The sequence below is a fragment of the Myodes glareolus genome, chromosome 1, assembly GCF_982192425.1.
Source record: "Myodes glareolus chromosome 1, mMyoGla1.1, whole genome shotgun sequence".
NCBI classification, from domain to species: domain Eukaryota; kingdom Metazoa; phylum Chordata; class Mammalia; order Rodentia; family Cricetidae; genus Myodes; species Myodes glareolus.
The window spans coordinates 11,549,810-11,564,763 of record NC_142026.1 but is presented as its reverse complement, the minus strand read 5'-3'; the positions used below and the strand labels follow the sequence as shown (position 1 = coordinate 11,564,763).

The following is a 14,954-nucleotide window of genomic DNA, read 5'->3' as shown; positions in this document are numbered from 1 at the left end:
TAAAATGTGGATCTCTGCAGAAGCCATCCCATATCCAGGAGTTGAAAACCAAAAGCCACACCTCTAAGGAGAAAATGTATAGTGAGAATGCCATGTAGTGTTACTATCACCTTAGAAGCATTGACAGTGCCAGGGTTCATTCCTATGACTGAAAAATTAATCTCTGCTGGCACCTCTTTTGGGTTTTTATTACTTGGTACAAATGTATTTTTAAATTTATATGTATTCTAGAAAGAATTTTATGAAAATGATCATTATTAGCCCTGTCCAACATAGAATAGTTAGGTATATTGAGGTTATAAAACACATGACATTTATGATTATGTGTGTAATTAAGAAACTGGATTCTTCATTTTATATCTTTCTAATTAATTTAAATGTGAACTTAAACATAATCTTTGGCTAGTGTCTGTCGGACTGTGGAGGTGTAAATCTTATAGGGATTAATTAATATTTTTCTTAAAACATTTTCATTAATGTCACGTTCTTTCGCAACAACTTCTGACACATTGCTCTGCCCTATTTGTGTGATTAGTCTTCAAATTGCAAATGAAATTTTCTTGTCTTCTGCTGTGTTAAACCTAATCCGAAGCAGAAACACAAGGAAAGAATGGCTTGCCATTCAAAGGATACTCTATTACAGTGTGGAAATCAGAGCAGCTGGTCACGTCGCATCCATAGCTAGGAAGGAAGCAAGGAATACTAGTGTTTCGCATAGTGTAAGTCCTCTTGAGCCTAAGGAATGGTGGCGCCTGTTGTGAGCACGTCTTTGCACTTCACCCTCATGCCCAGAGGAATTTCCCAGGAGTTCTAGTTTCTGGCATATTGACAGTTAATGCTGATGTCACAATCATCTTCTAAAAACATCCTGACTAACATCTCTCATTATGAACTATAGATGTCCAAGTAGGGATATACTGTAAGACTTGTGCTTTCTTTCTTTTTGTTGTTATTGCTTTTGTTTATTAATTTCATTCATTTTCTAGCTTATGTCCTTGCCTAAGTTTTGGACGAGCACCATGAGTTCAGCATAGTAATTCATTAATGGTATGAGGCCAACAATTAGAGTTAACTTAGTAGCTAGGTTTCTCTACGGAGTTGCTTATAGTATGTTCTGATCAAACTACCAAAGTTCTTATATTGGACTTTCTTTTCTTTTCATTTCATTTTCTTTAATTTTTAAAATCTATTTATACATACTCTTTAACAGATGCTCTTTGTTTTTTTTTTTTCAGTAACGGAGGAGGTAAAGCATTTTATTTGAAAGTGAGAATTCATCTTCTTACTCAGTCTTTCTCATGATATATTAGGTGTAAGCAGTAACACTAACTGAGATCTGTGTTTTTCTTCACACACATGCACACACACACACACACACACACACACACAGTCTTCAACAAGTATATTTAGGACACTTATCATTCTCACCTTTTGAGATGCCTTTGAGGAACTTTTAACCTAATGACCAGGGAAGAAATGTGAGTTATGTAATCATGCGACCCAGTGGTACTCCAGCAAATTTCCGGGCTGACCGTTCAAGAGCCTTGCCTGGATGCATGAATTTTTGAAGCATTTTCTCACTCTCTGGAAAATAGTCACATTTGGAGATGATTTCACTAAATTATTTCAGTTTTAGCAGTCATTCCAGCTTTAGTGACAAGATTTCATTTTATTTACTTCCCTGTGACTTTTAGTTTGAAAATTCTATTTTTTTAAATCAAAAAATGTTTTTTTTGTGAGATTTTACCTTTTTTTTTAAACACTGTTGATTGTGATTAACCAGTTTATAAGGTGACAGAAAAAGATATTTCCCCAACATATTTAAAAGTTGCAAATTCAAAGTAGGGAAGGGATGTCATAATGCATAAAGGTAGCCAGTATACTGAGATTCTGAGGCTGTGTTTGTCAATACACTCTGAGGGGCTGCATGTCTATCTTAGTGGTTAGGCAGGACTGCTCTTGGGGAAGAACTGAGTTTGGCTCATGAACCCATCTTGGGGTGGCTCTCACCTTTCCATAACTCCAAGTACACTGGAGTCTGATGCTTCTGTCTTCCCAGGCACCTGTAATCACTTCACAAAGCCTTCACACGCACATGCTATTAATTAAAATTAATAAAAACAATTCTATGAAAATTGCAATATACTAGTAAGTACTAGTGCTTTCAAACATTTTTATTGGTTTTTATTGAGCTCTACATTTTTTCTCTGTTCCATTCCCTGCTTCTCCCCTCCCTTTTAACCCTTTTCCAAAGTCCACATGCTCCCAATTTTCTCAGGAGATCTTGTCTTTTTCCTCATGTAGATTAGATTCACATATTTCTCTCTTAAGGTCCTCATTGTTGTCTAGGTTCTCTGGGATTTTGACCCTCACTCAAAATAGATGTTTTCTTGCTCCATCTATTTGCCTGCAAATTTCAAGGTGCCGTTATCTTTTTTTTCTGCTGTGTATTACTCCGTTGTGTAAATGTACCACTTTATTTTTTATCCGTTCTTTGGTTGAGGGGTTTTTAAAATGTTTCCAGGTTCTGGCTATGACAAACGGTGCTCCTATGAACATAGTTGAGCACATGTCCTTGTGACACAATTGCGTATCCTTTGGATATATACCCAAAAATGGGATTACTGGGTCTTGAGGAAGGTTGTTTTTTAATTTTCTAAAAAATCGCCACACTGATATCCAAAGGTGCTATACCAGCTTGCATTCCCACCAGCAATGCAAATGTTTTTCTAGACGGCCACAGAAAGATTTATATTTGTGCCATAAATTAATTATAACTTTAAAATGAATGGATTGAGGTTCTTGTTCTCTCTCTCTTTCTCTACACCAGGTTTTCAAAGCTGAAAGAAATAGGTATAGAAATCAGAGTTTATAATCACATAAAGGTATCCTGTTTTTATTCTGTAAACTCTCTAATATCCATTATTTAACCATTATTTCTTTAGAGTTCCTTTTGTATGAAGTAATGATTGATGGAGTGTGAAACAATTTTTCAAATTATAAAATTAAGATTAATTTAAAAACACACAACACAGTTGTAAATATTTACCAAAAATTAAGCCTGGCAAAATAATGAGAAACTTGTAAGACTTCAGCCCTCCTGGAAAAGTATAATAAATTCTGTAACTTGTGATTTATCTATTTTGGAAAATATTTTTTGCAAAATTAAGCGCTATCCACATTTTTCTTCCTTTGAGTTTGCCTATCACCTGCCCATCAGCCTTCTGAAAGGGTTGCCAAAGCATCTCCCCAACACTGTCACGTAAAGTGTGAGCACTTAGACTTATCAACTAAGCCTCCTCTTAGATAGAGTCCTGCCAGACAAGCCATGTCCTGCCAGCGCCAAAGCCAAGCTAATTTGTATAAGACAGACCTTGCGATTTTATTTTCACTGACTATATATTCACACCCAAAGTGGCTGGAAATTATTAGCTTTAAAGAAAAAAAAAGTTATTCCTAAACCTAACATTCATTTGGGGGTATGTAAATATTTTCTTTCTTTTTGTCCCTAACTTTGATTTTCTTTCTGAAATACCTTGAACCCTGGATTATAAGAGATCTTTCCCTTCTTGAGATATAAAATTTCATGACCTATCTAGTCTGATAGGTATAGTAAGTAGCAGTTAGGATACAGTGTGATACCTACACTGTATTATAAAATAAGAATCTTTGACAAACCACAACATAACTATTTAATTTAATTGATGATTTCCTAGTGTTATTTTTGCAATTTTAAAAGAGGAGTTTATGGAAATTTACACACACACACACATGATATATATATATACATATACATATGAAGGAATAGAAATTTAAAGTTTAATCACTTTAGAACAGATTGAATACACACACAGACACACACACACACCCAAACACTCCCATATACAAGAACATATTTTTACATTTTGCAGATTTGTACTGCACAGTTTATGCCAGTGCTTGGATTTTGGAGACTGGTCATAAAGGAAATATAAAAATAGATAGCAGACAAAAAGAAAACGTTCTGCTAGTGTAGAACATAAACATTAATATGCACCTGGCAAAAAAGAGTGCTCTGGAATTCTTGGCTGTGAGCTGACTTTATCCACAGCAACAAAGCACCGATTGTCCCTATCTGGGAGTGTTTCTAAAGTGGAAGGTGGAATGTCTAGACAAATATTGCTAGATAAAATTGGATGATTACCAGCGTATGTTGACACTTTAGCTCAGGGACATTTTAAATTCAAATGATTTATTTTTTTTTATATAGGGAAGTAGTGAGGGATTTACATTTTTAAAGTTAAATATGATATTCTCAGTTAAGTTTTTTAACATTTGGCTTCAATAATCCAAAGCTTTACCTAATTTCTTTCTTCAGAGTTTTGCTTGTTTTTGTTTTATGTATGCGAGTACTGTGTCTGCATATTTCTGTGTGCACCACGTGAATGAATGTATGTTGTTCTGGAGTCTAGAAGAAGCAGAAACATCTCTGGGAACCAGAATTACAGATCTCTAAAAGCAGTTGTGTGATCAAAATAAACAACTTGATGCATCCCCTAGAACCTTTTCCATACAAAAGTCATTATTGCTCATTATTTTGCGACAGTAAAAATCAGAAACACTGCACTAAAAACTAGAGAGAGTTGTTAAAATGTTATATTTCATGTTGCAGGCTAGCTTTAAAAAATTAAAAACAGTTTTTAATTTTGGTAATTTAGCATGGCCTTGTCTCAAAAAAAAAAAAAACCACACACACACACACACTACCCTTTACTTCCTATGTATCATTCCAGCAGACAGATTAGAGCCCTTAAATATAAGGAGTAGCTAAAAATCTAAGAAAGAAACTCGAAAACCTTTAGGAAAAGTAGTCCCTGTGGTTTTACAATGTGTATTGTATTTTCCTTTTTACTGTCACTTTAATATTACCAGATTTTGATCTCAAAGGATACTATACTAGAAATATATAGTGCCATATATATTTCAGTCCTTAGAGATTCTTCGGTTGAGAGTTCTCTGTTTTGGTCTGTACCCTATTGTTTTTACTGGATTGTTCTTTTGATGTCAAGTTTCATGAGGTCTTTTTATCTTTTGGAGAACAATCCTCTGTCTGATGTGGGGTTGGTGAAGATCTTTTCCCAATCTGTAGGCTTCTGTTTTGTCTTGTTGACCGTGTCCTTTGCTTTACCAAAGTTTTTCAGTTTCAGGAGGTCCCATTTTTAAATTATTTATCTTAGTGTTCGTGCAACTGGAGTTGGTCAGTTGTGCCAATGCGTTCAAGTGTATTTCCCACTTTCTCTCTCTCTCTCTCTCTCTCTCTCTCTCTCTCTCTCTCTCTCTCTCTCTTTCTCTCTCTCGGAATTTTGAAACAGGGTTTTTCTGTAGCTTTGCCTCTCCTAGAATTAGGTCCAGTAGACCAGGCTGGCTTTGAATTCACGGAAAGCCAGTTCCCTCTGCCTACCAAGTGCTGGGATTAGAGGCCTGCACCACCATCTCCTGGCTCCTGCTTTTTCTTCTGTGACATTCAGTGTGGTTTGTTTTATTTTGAAGTTTTGAGTTGTGTGCATGTCATAGATATTTATGTATTTTCATCTACATGTTAATAGCCAATTATGCCAGCACCATTTGCTGACTATGCTTTCTTTCTTCCATTTACTATTTTTTACTTCTTTGTCAAAAATCAGGTGTTTGTAGGTGTGTAGATTAATATCCAGGTATTCGACTTGGTTCCATTGTTCCTCTTGTTTGTTTTTATGCCAATCCCAGGCTGTTTTCAATACTGTAGCTCTGTAGTAAAACTTGAAGTCAGGAACTGTGGTTCCTCCATAAGTTCTTTTGGTGTACAAGATTGTTTTGGCTATCCTGGGTTTTTTGCTTCTCCATTTGTAGTTGAGTACCATTCTTTTGAGGTCTTTGAAGAATTTGGCTCAGGTTTTGATGGACATTGCATTGAATCTGTGGATTGCTTTTGGTAAGATTGCCATTTTTACTATGCTAATTCTACTTACCCAAGAGTATGAAAGATCTTTACTTTCTAGTGTCCTCTTCAATTTCTTTTCTCAAAGATTTAAAGTTTTTGTATACTCAATAAAATAATGGCAAACTGAATCCAAGAACCCATCTGAAAAATCATCCATCATGTTCAAAAGTCAGCTTCATCCCAGAGATGCAGGGAATCTTCAGCATACAAAAATCTGTCAATAAACAAACTGAAAAAAACAAAAAACAAAAAACAATAACACAGGATCATCTCATTAGATGCTTGAAAAAGCCTTTAACAAAATACAGTATCCCTTCATGATAAAGGACTTGAATAGAACAGGGATACAAGAAACACATCTAAACATAATAAAGACAATATACAGCAAGCCACTAGGCAACGTCAAACCAAATGGAGAGAAGCTCAAAGCAATCCCACTGAAATTAGGAACAAGACAAGGTTGACTACTCTCTCCATATCTATTCAATATAGTTCTAACTAGAGCAACAAGATAATAAAAGGAAATCAAAGGGATACAAATTAGAAAAGAAGAAGTCAAACTCTTCCTATTTGCTTATGATATGATAGTTTACATAAGTCACTTTTTCCTTCCTTCCTTCCTTCCTTCCTTCCTTCCTTCCTTCCTTCCTTCCTTCCTTTCTTCCTTCCTTCCTACCTCCCCTCCTTCCTTCCCTCCCTCTCTCCTTCCCTCCCTCCTTTCATTTTTGTTTTGCTTTTTGAGATGTAGTTTCTTTGTACAGCTTTGGAGGCTGTCCTGGAACTCACTCTATAGACCAGTCTGGCTTTGAACTCACAGAGATCCTCCTGAGTGCCAGGGCTGGGATTAAAGGCCTGTGCCACCATTGCCCACACCACCAGGATTTTCTAAGGGTGGTGGGGATTACTCTCATAGTTACTAAGAAGACAGTAATAATTGAGCCACCTCTCCAGCCCCAAATTGACGTACTTAATTTTAGAATGTGAACTGAATGAATATAAAACCAATGTCCAACTACAAACATTCTGATTTCCGTATTAGACAAAGAAGAGAGGTTGTAGTCCGAGCTCTGTGGATTTACAGACAGGGGAGCTGTGACTGCCAATAGCTGAGAGCCAAGGTTGCTGGGATAAACCTTGGCGTCAACAATCAAAAAGTAGGAGTGCATTTGAGGGGCAGATGCTCCCTCTTCCTCTCCTCTTCTCACAGGACAGTATTTCTTACAGTTGATTATTTGGATTTTTCCTTTGCTTTTCTCTTATCAAAGTCCTGGGAATTACAGCTAGTTTAGCTAAATAGCTCTTTGTTTTCCTGGAATGGTGGGAGAAGTAATTTCTGGACTGTGACGATATTATGGTGCCTACTCCATCCTTCATAGTGTAAAACCAAGAAGGTTTTTAACATTGCTTCTTTGTCTACTTTTTTAAAGTGTGAAAATTAGGAGTTACTATTAAATTCACAAAGAGATTTAAGTTTGCTCTCCTCTGCTATTTCTACAAATGAAAATAAATTAAGAATCTTTCCCACAGTTAAGTTGCATTTAAAAGTCAACTGGAAAAAGCCTAAGGAAGTGGGAAAAATCCTCTGACCTTGGCCAGGTGAACAATTATTTTGCAAATGAAGTGGTTGGTTCAGTGTGTGACTTTTTAAATGAGACCATATTTGCATGAAATTGTAATCTGACTGTTGATGAACAACAGTTGAACCTGACCCTGGGGTTAGCCTCGTGCTAGTTAATTTATAAAATCAACACATACCTGTTAGCCTGGAGTGTATGATTGACTAATACTATACTATGTTTTGAAACTTTCTGTCCAGTTTACTGCTTTCTTTTAAACCAATGCACTAGCAGCTTTCCTTAAAGGTGACTTTTCTGTATTAATTCTATTAATATTGAGTTTTATGGGCAGATGGTTGAAGTCTTAACAAAGAAGACACTTTTTGGCTTTTTATTATAAATCTCAGGTTACCCAATGTGAGTTTTCACTAATTCTCTACAGGAATGTTTCGAGTATCTACTTAAGGTGCTTTAATCCTATTAAAATTGAAAAGATTTTTCTATGAATTTTCTTCGGTAGGGGTAGAGAGGGTGAGCTGTTGCTAATGGTGTTTACAAAGTACCCAGTGGCCTGGATTCACCTGCCAAGGAATTGTGCCTGTCTATAATATTGCTTTATATCTTAACATTCCTCATTCTCTCTATGAATTATGGCAGTAGTTTCACGTGTGGAAACATTAAGTAAAAGATGGGAAAACAGATCAAACTATTACTTTGATGAAATATTCATATAACTTATTTTTCATCATAATAAGGCACTTATATTGTGGATCCCTCAAATATGGATGAGTCAGTTAAACCAGTCATTCCATTTTGGTGTTACCCAGTGCATATATATAGTCCTTCATGTCCCAATTAACTTCGGTGGGTAGAACAACAGGGAGATGATGCTGTTGCCATATTGAACTCTGGATGCAAGCAGCCAGAGAGAGTGAACACTGAAGGCATATTTACTCATAGTAAACAGCACCTGATGTGGGTTGCAATCAAGACACCAAGGAAAATAATGGCTGCAAGAGGTCTGGTTTTCTATGCTATGGCAGATTGTGTTCTGAGAACAGAATGAACCCACAGCTACACAAACTCTCATCGTCTAAAAGTAAGCTAGATATGTTCTTCATGGTTTAAGATTCAAGTTTGAATGACATAAATTTTGCTCTGGGTAGCTCCAGCTTATGTCCATTATCCTGGAATACTATTAGTAGTATTTTCTATCACTTTTCTGAAGTGGCATTTGAAAGAAAGCTAAAGAGAATTTAAGATTTATGATCTTTGAACCAAGAGGAAATCTCGGGACCAAGAAAATCATCAAAACGATACCTTAAAAAAAGGTATCCTCTTTTAGTAATAAAGTTCAAGTCACAGACTCTGAAACAGTGCAGGCATCAGGAAAGTGGGTGGGTAGATGTCAGACATCTTTTCTGAAGGTTTGACTTATTCTTTGGAAATTGTTTCTGAAGCTTTCTGATTGTTCTAGGAATATAAGAGTAGCTAAAATGCAGTTTCTAAGACCTTATTTCAGACCAGCACAGTGAGTCTCCTGGAGAAGGCATAGAATAAGAAAAGATCTTCAGTGAATTTCAACACTACTGTGTAACTATCATTTCGACAGAGATTGGTTGAGGTTGGGCAACAGTGTGAAGAAAATAGATGTCTTCTTAATTGGGAAGGGGTATTTGCTTATAAATTGTAGGCAAATATACAAGTCTTTGGCAGTTTTAAAAAGAAAGCAAGGGCTATTATAAGCAATCTAGTTGATTTTAATCACATTTGCATTAAATTCTATTAATACATTCATCATATACTGAACATAAGAGAAATGACATTATAAACCCAGAACAGGGCTTAATGGTGTGCTGAGCCCTATTGTGTAACAGCCTTCACACTGACAAATCAAGGAAGAATGCCCTGTGGGAAATAGAATTTCAGATGAGTGACCCAGCATTCTTTGCAGCTATTCTGAGATCATTGGACTAGATTGACTTAAACAGGGAATCTTGGCCATTCTACTGGAAGAAGAAAAGGAAATAAATACATATATTTGTTTATGGTTGTTATTATGTTGTGTGTGAGGTGCTCTATAAAGCTTTGTAGAAATTGGGAAAATGTGTTTTCAAGTCAGCACTAACCTTATGCGTACCTAAGAATTGCCACTCAGACTGAAGTTGAAGACCAAGAGAAGTGTCAGGAACAGATGCGAAGTCTCCAGGCTCTTCACAGAGTAACTTAAGCAGAACCTGCATTTTGATGCAATCTTAGGTTATTCATAGTTGTATATTGGTTTGACAATCACCCTTGTGTGAGTAGATGTGTCTGACCTGATGAAAATGTTGCTTTTATTTGGAAAGCATAATCTCGGCGGAGGTGGGGAGGTGGGGTGAGCCTACCAAAATGTTATTATTTAAATTCCAGTCCTGCTGTGACTCCGCAGTACTTGGAAGAACATCTTTTCAAAAGCAAAAACATTTCCCTTGTAGTTCAAGGAGCCCAGAGCAGTGTGGTGCCCTCATAGTAGACGAAAATTGTATCTGCGATTTGGGTTATTGAAGTAAAAACACAGCCCGCTCCTCTGTCATGAGTGGTTTTTCAGTAAACAAAGCTGTTTTCATCGAGCTCAAATTTCTGCTAACCAAAACTGTGTGAAACATCTTTTTTCTGTCTATGAACTTTCAAAATATCATTGATAGAATTTTGCTTATGGGTGAAAAAATATTACATCTAGATGTATTTTTCATATGATAAAGGGACAGACAAAATTAAAATACAAAACCAAAGAAATTGATTTCAATAATCCTAAAGGGGAATGTGATATATTTCAAGTCAATCTATAAGAATGATTTCTCAGGACGGGAAGATAGCTTAGTGGGGAAAGATGCCTGGAGACCTGTGTTTGATCCCTGAAATCCACAATGAAAAGAAATAACCTCTTCCTGAAAATTTCCCCTTGGTCTCTGTATATGAATACATGTATACAGAAACACAGTAAATAAATTATACATAATTTATTTATTTAGCCACATATTTGTAGTCTTTTGAGACAGGGTTTTTCTGTAGCTTTGGAACCTGTCCTGAAACTCTGTAGACCAGACTGGTCTCAAACTCACAGAGATTTGCTTGTCTCTGCCTCCCAGGTGCTGGAATTAAAATACCCCTAGTACCCCAAGTGTGCCACCACTGCCCCGCGAATAATAAATGCTTTTAAAATATTAAAAGAAAAGAATGAATCCTCAATGAATGTGAGAACAAAAAGGTGTTTCACTGTTGTATGTTAGAATCTGTGGTTTTCTTTATCTTTAAGGTTGTTGGTCAGAGATAAGTCACAGTGGTTTTTTTTTCCAAACACATAACAATTTGGACAGACACAGATTTAATATGTCTTTTTTGTCCACCAAGAAAATAAGTCCAATATTTCATCTGTTTACAGAATTTGACAGAGGGAGGCTCATTTCTCCAGTTTAAAGTCTTGAATCACAGGGCAGTGTTTGAAATTACATACCGCCTTCATTTTCCAAAAAGCAGATAGACCGGTTATATGTCAGGCATTGCATATAAAAGGTGGACCTGAAGGAGATTCAGGATTCAGTTTTGTTCATTCTGGGATTTCAAAAATAGTGGAACTTCTTTCTCCACACCAGTTTCCTGATACGTTTGGAAATGGGGACCAGAAGACACCAAGGAGCGCCTTGCCCATGACGTTGCCCATAGCTTATGTCTCACAAGGTTGAGTTTCATGTCTCTTTGATCTCAGCTTTCCATTCATGTGTGTCAGGACTGATTCCTGCTCACCCAGAAGTCTGGCAGCTGGAGTCACTTCACTTACTAAACAATCGCTACAAAATGGTGCTTGCTTGACCTGTATTAAGGTATTAAATGGCCATCTGCGCGTTTACCTATGGAGTCAAACTAAAATTCATCTTATGAAATCTTTAGCAATTCATGTCGTACTTTATTAATTCTAGTTTACTCTTCCTAAAAATGTTTATAATGGATACAAAACATATTTTTTCTAATTTACTCTAGTTTCAAATTTTATCGGGGTAAATATAACAAATTTCCAGATCAGTTATTAAAAAATTTCTCATTTTTGTAAATTGTTAACCCAAAACATTTAAATAATATTATTAGATGACAATTAAAAACTATGATCCTTAATAGTTGCTTATGTTTAAATATCAACACTTTTAATATAGAAAAGTTTAATAATTTGTGATTTTATAATAATTTGTATTTTATAAATTATTTTCTATAGTGTAGAATCAGAATAATTCAAATTCAAAGTTCAAGATAACTTTTATAGATTTGATGGTATATGTTTTACTAAGGTAATTTCCTGTATTTCTTACTCCATGTACTGCTCTGTGTGAATACTTTTGTAATCTGTTTCAAACTGCTAATAACATGTTAGCATTGCATTGTACAAAGTAGTCCTATGTATTATGTAGCATGTGCTTTAAATTGCCCCATGCTTATTTTAGGGATATTCAAATGTGTGTGTCTTTTCATAGTTTTAGAACTTAGGTGATACAGCTACAGCCTTGATTCCATTGATAATAATTGATACCTAAGAACTGTGCAAAGATGCAACTATTATTATAAATTGTATTTAGATTAGAGCTAAACTGAATAACTTGCATTCACAATTTGGAACCAGAATGGTCAGCACTGCTAAAAGTAATGTAAATTAAAACAATATTTAATGAATTTTGTTCAAGAATTTATCTAAATACAAGCCTTGACAAAGTGCTCTATTAAGGAACCATTTGTTTGCTTGATTAAGAAATATGAGCACCGAAATGAATAGTGGTTCCTAGGTATAGTTACACTTTCCCCTTGGAATTAATATCTTTCCAACCCGTAGAGAATGTTGTCATGAATTGGAATAAGCATATAAATTATTGTATTTGAATCATGTCTAAATAATATAAATTCATTAGTATTATGTTGTGCTAAATTAAAATGAATCTCAAGAGGTACTTTGTTTTATTTGCCCATTCAGTAAAGTAATGTGTAATAAAAGTTTGTCATATGCCACACGCTGAGTTGGGCTTCTCTAAACATGGCACTACCTGAGCTAGTCTCAGAAACATAGAATTGCAATGCAATCAACTGAATGTTGAAATAATGGCTACTAGCCCATGCTAAATAGCCAACCAGCAACTTGTTAGAGAACAATACCTTGCCTTCTAGCAGTGATGCTATGTGTGTGCATGTCACTTACTTATTGAGTTATTCAATGAGAGAGCACACGATAGGTAATAATGCTGTACAAGGCACAGTGTTGTCTCTGGAAATGTGTCTGTGGGCAAAAGTCAGCTTACCTTCTTCCATGGAGTTTTCTTGGGAATCATAAGAGACATATGACTTTCTTAGGTAAATCAGACGGAATATGGGGAAGGGAGTAGATCTGAATTCCTTTTAAAATTAGTAATCTTAATCTGGATAGGAACCAGGATATTTTCCCCAGAGGCTGGCCTTGTACTCGAAAAGTGCTTGGCAATGATTTTTTTAGTGAATTTTGATACTTTATACCAGTTTACGGAGTGTAAGTGCCCATGTATATGCATTTTTACACCCATTCTTCATGATACCTTTACTTCTGGTTTCCTCTGGATATTATTGGTTTTTCCTTACGTGAGGAAATTAGGATCATTACAGGCTTTTAATATCACTGTATTCCAGTCTCTGTTCTTTATTTTAGACCGTGTTTTATGTTTCTTTCCTTACGATTTTCCAGAATTACCAGGCACTAGTTTATGTTGTACCTTCAAGTGACTTTTGCCAAAAAGAATTTAAATTGTACTGGGCCTGGTGGTGGATGCCTTTAATCCTAGCACTTGGGAGATCGAGACAGGCAGATCTCTGTGAGTTCTAGACCAACATGGTCTATGGAGTGAGCTCCAGGACAGCCATTGTTACCCAGAAACACCCTGTCTCAAAAACCCAAAAGAATTTAAATTTATTTTAGATCATAATAAAAATAAGAACAAATACATATGTATTTTTATTCACTTCAAATTTCTAACTCTTCAGTTCAAGATAAAAATAAGACCCACTCAGACTGTGTAGGTTATATTTAGGAATGTATGTATATAAACTAATATATGCATATAGGTTTATGGAACGTTTGTAGGAAGGAAAGGGAAGGGAGAAATGTAGTTTTATTAGAAGTTCAAAAACAAACATAAAATAAATGAAGACCGACAATTTTTGAAAATGAAGGGCTAATAGAATACTAATCTATGGAAAAATCAAAATTTGTTCTCTTTTTGGTGTTGATGAGAGAAATTATGCTAGAAGTCTTGAAAGTAATAATAGTACAGTGAAGACTAAACCATGAAAAATACTAATTATATTGTAGGAAAAGCAATAAATTTGAAAAAAAAAAACCATGTTTTTCTTTGCAAAGAGGAAGTTGACTGTTAGCATGATTGCTGTCCTTACACAGCCTGTCCTTACCAGGTTCAGGCTGGTCCTTGGAGGACCGTGACTCAGGCAATGAAAACATTGCAAGTCAGTCCGAAATTTAGTTTCTTTGATGAAAATAATGGCAAGCATACCTTTTTAGCAATAAATTGACAATAAAACACAGGATACTATAAAGCTATGTGTATAAAAGTTTTTACTCATCTTTGGCTGTAAGGTGCTTACAGGCGCATATTCATTCAGGAAAGTCTTTAAAGGCCCTCTGCTTGTGTCTGCTAGTTAATCTGTCATTCCTCTTTATAGAGGTGTGACTTAAAGCTGCAGTAGGGTATTTGAGATGATAGGTTTCCTGAACTTGTTGGCATCAGAATAAAAAAATTACTTCTGCTTAATTATTATGTTATAATCTGTTCTTTGATATAAGAATATGCCACTTTAAGCCACTGTTTCTGCAATACTAAATGGATGTCTCACACTCATAAAATGGTATCCTTAGTAAAACGTCTACTCCTGCTTTTCCCAGTGTGTCCTTACATCAATGTGGAGTTTTGGGTAATTTATATTTCTTTAAGTTTGCTTCCATCAGTCATCAACACTGATATGATTCAAATTAATAAGATTATCTTTTGTCAGAAAATATAATGCAATGTTCTAGATTGAGAACTGTTATTTACTTTTGAATTATTCATTTTATCTCTTTGAGATCTAGTTTTCTATTCTAAATTATAAAAGAAATGGCGCTAACTTGCTTTTTTGAGGTTTGTATTTCAGTAGGTTATTGTCTCTCTGTGTCTTATTTTTGGTTTTCAGATCTTCTTTCCCACATTTTCAGTGCTGAGACCCTCTAGGTTCAGGCTGGTCCTTGGAGGACCGTGACTCAGGCAATGAAAACATTGCAAGTCAGTCCGAAATTTAGTTTCTTTGATGAAAATAATGGCAAGCATACCTTTTTAGCAATAAATTGACAATAAAACACAGGATACTATAAAGCTATGTGTATAAAAGTTTTTACTCAT

At 35.5% G+C, this 14,954-nt stretch overlaps 1 protein-coding gene across 4 annotated transcripts in view; it reads left to right on the top strand.

The window, feature by feature from the left end:
- The window catches only part of Erbb4 (erb-b2 receptor tyrosine kinase 4), a 1,041,831-nt gene that overhangs the window by 165,962 nt on the left and 860,915 nt on the right, over positions 1-14,954 (top strand). The window lies entirely within an intron of this gene.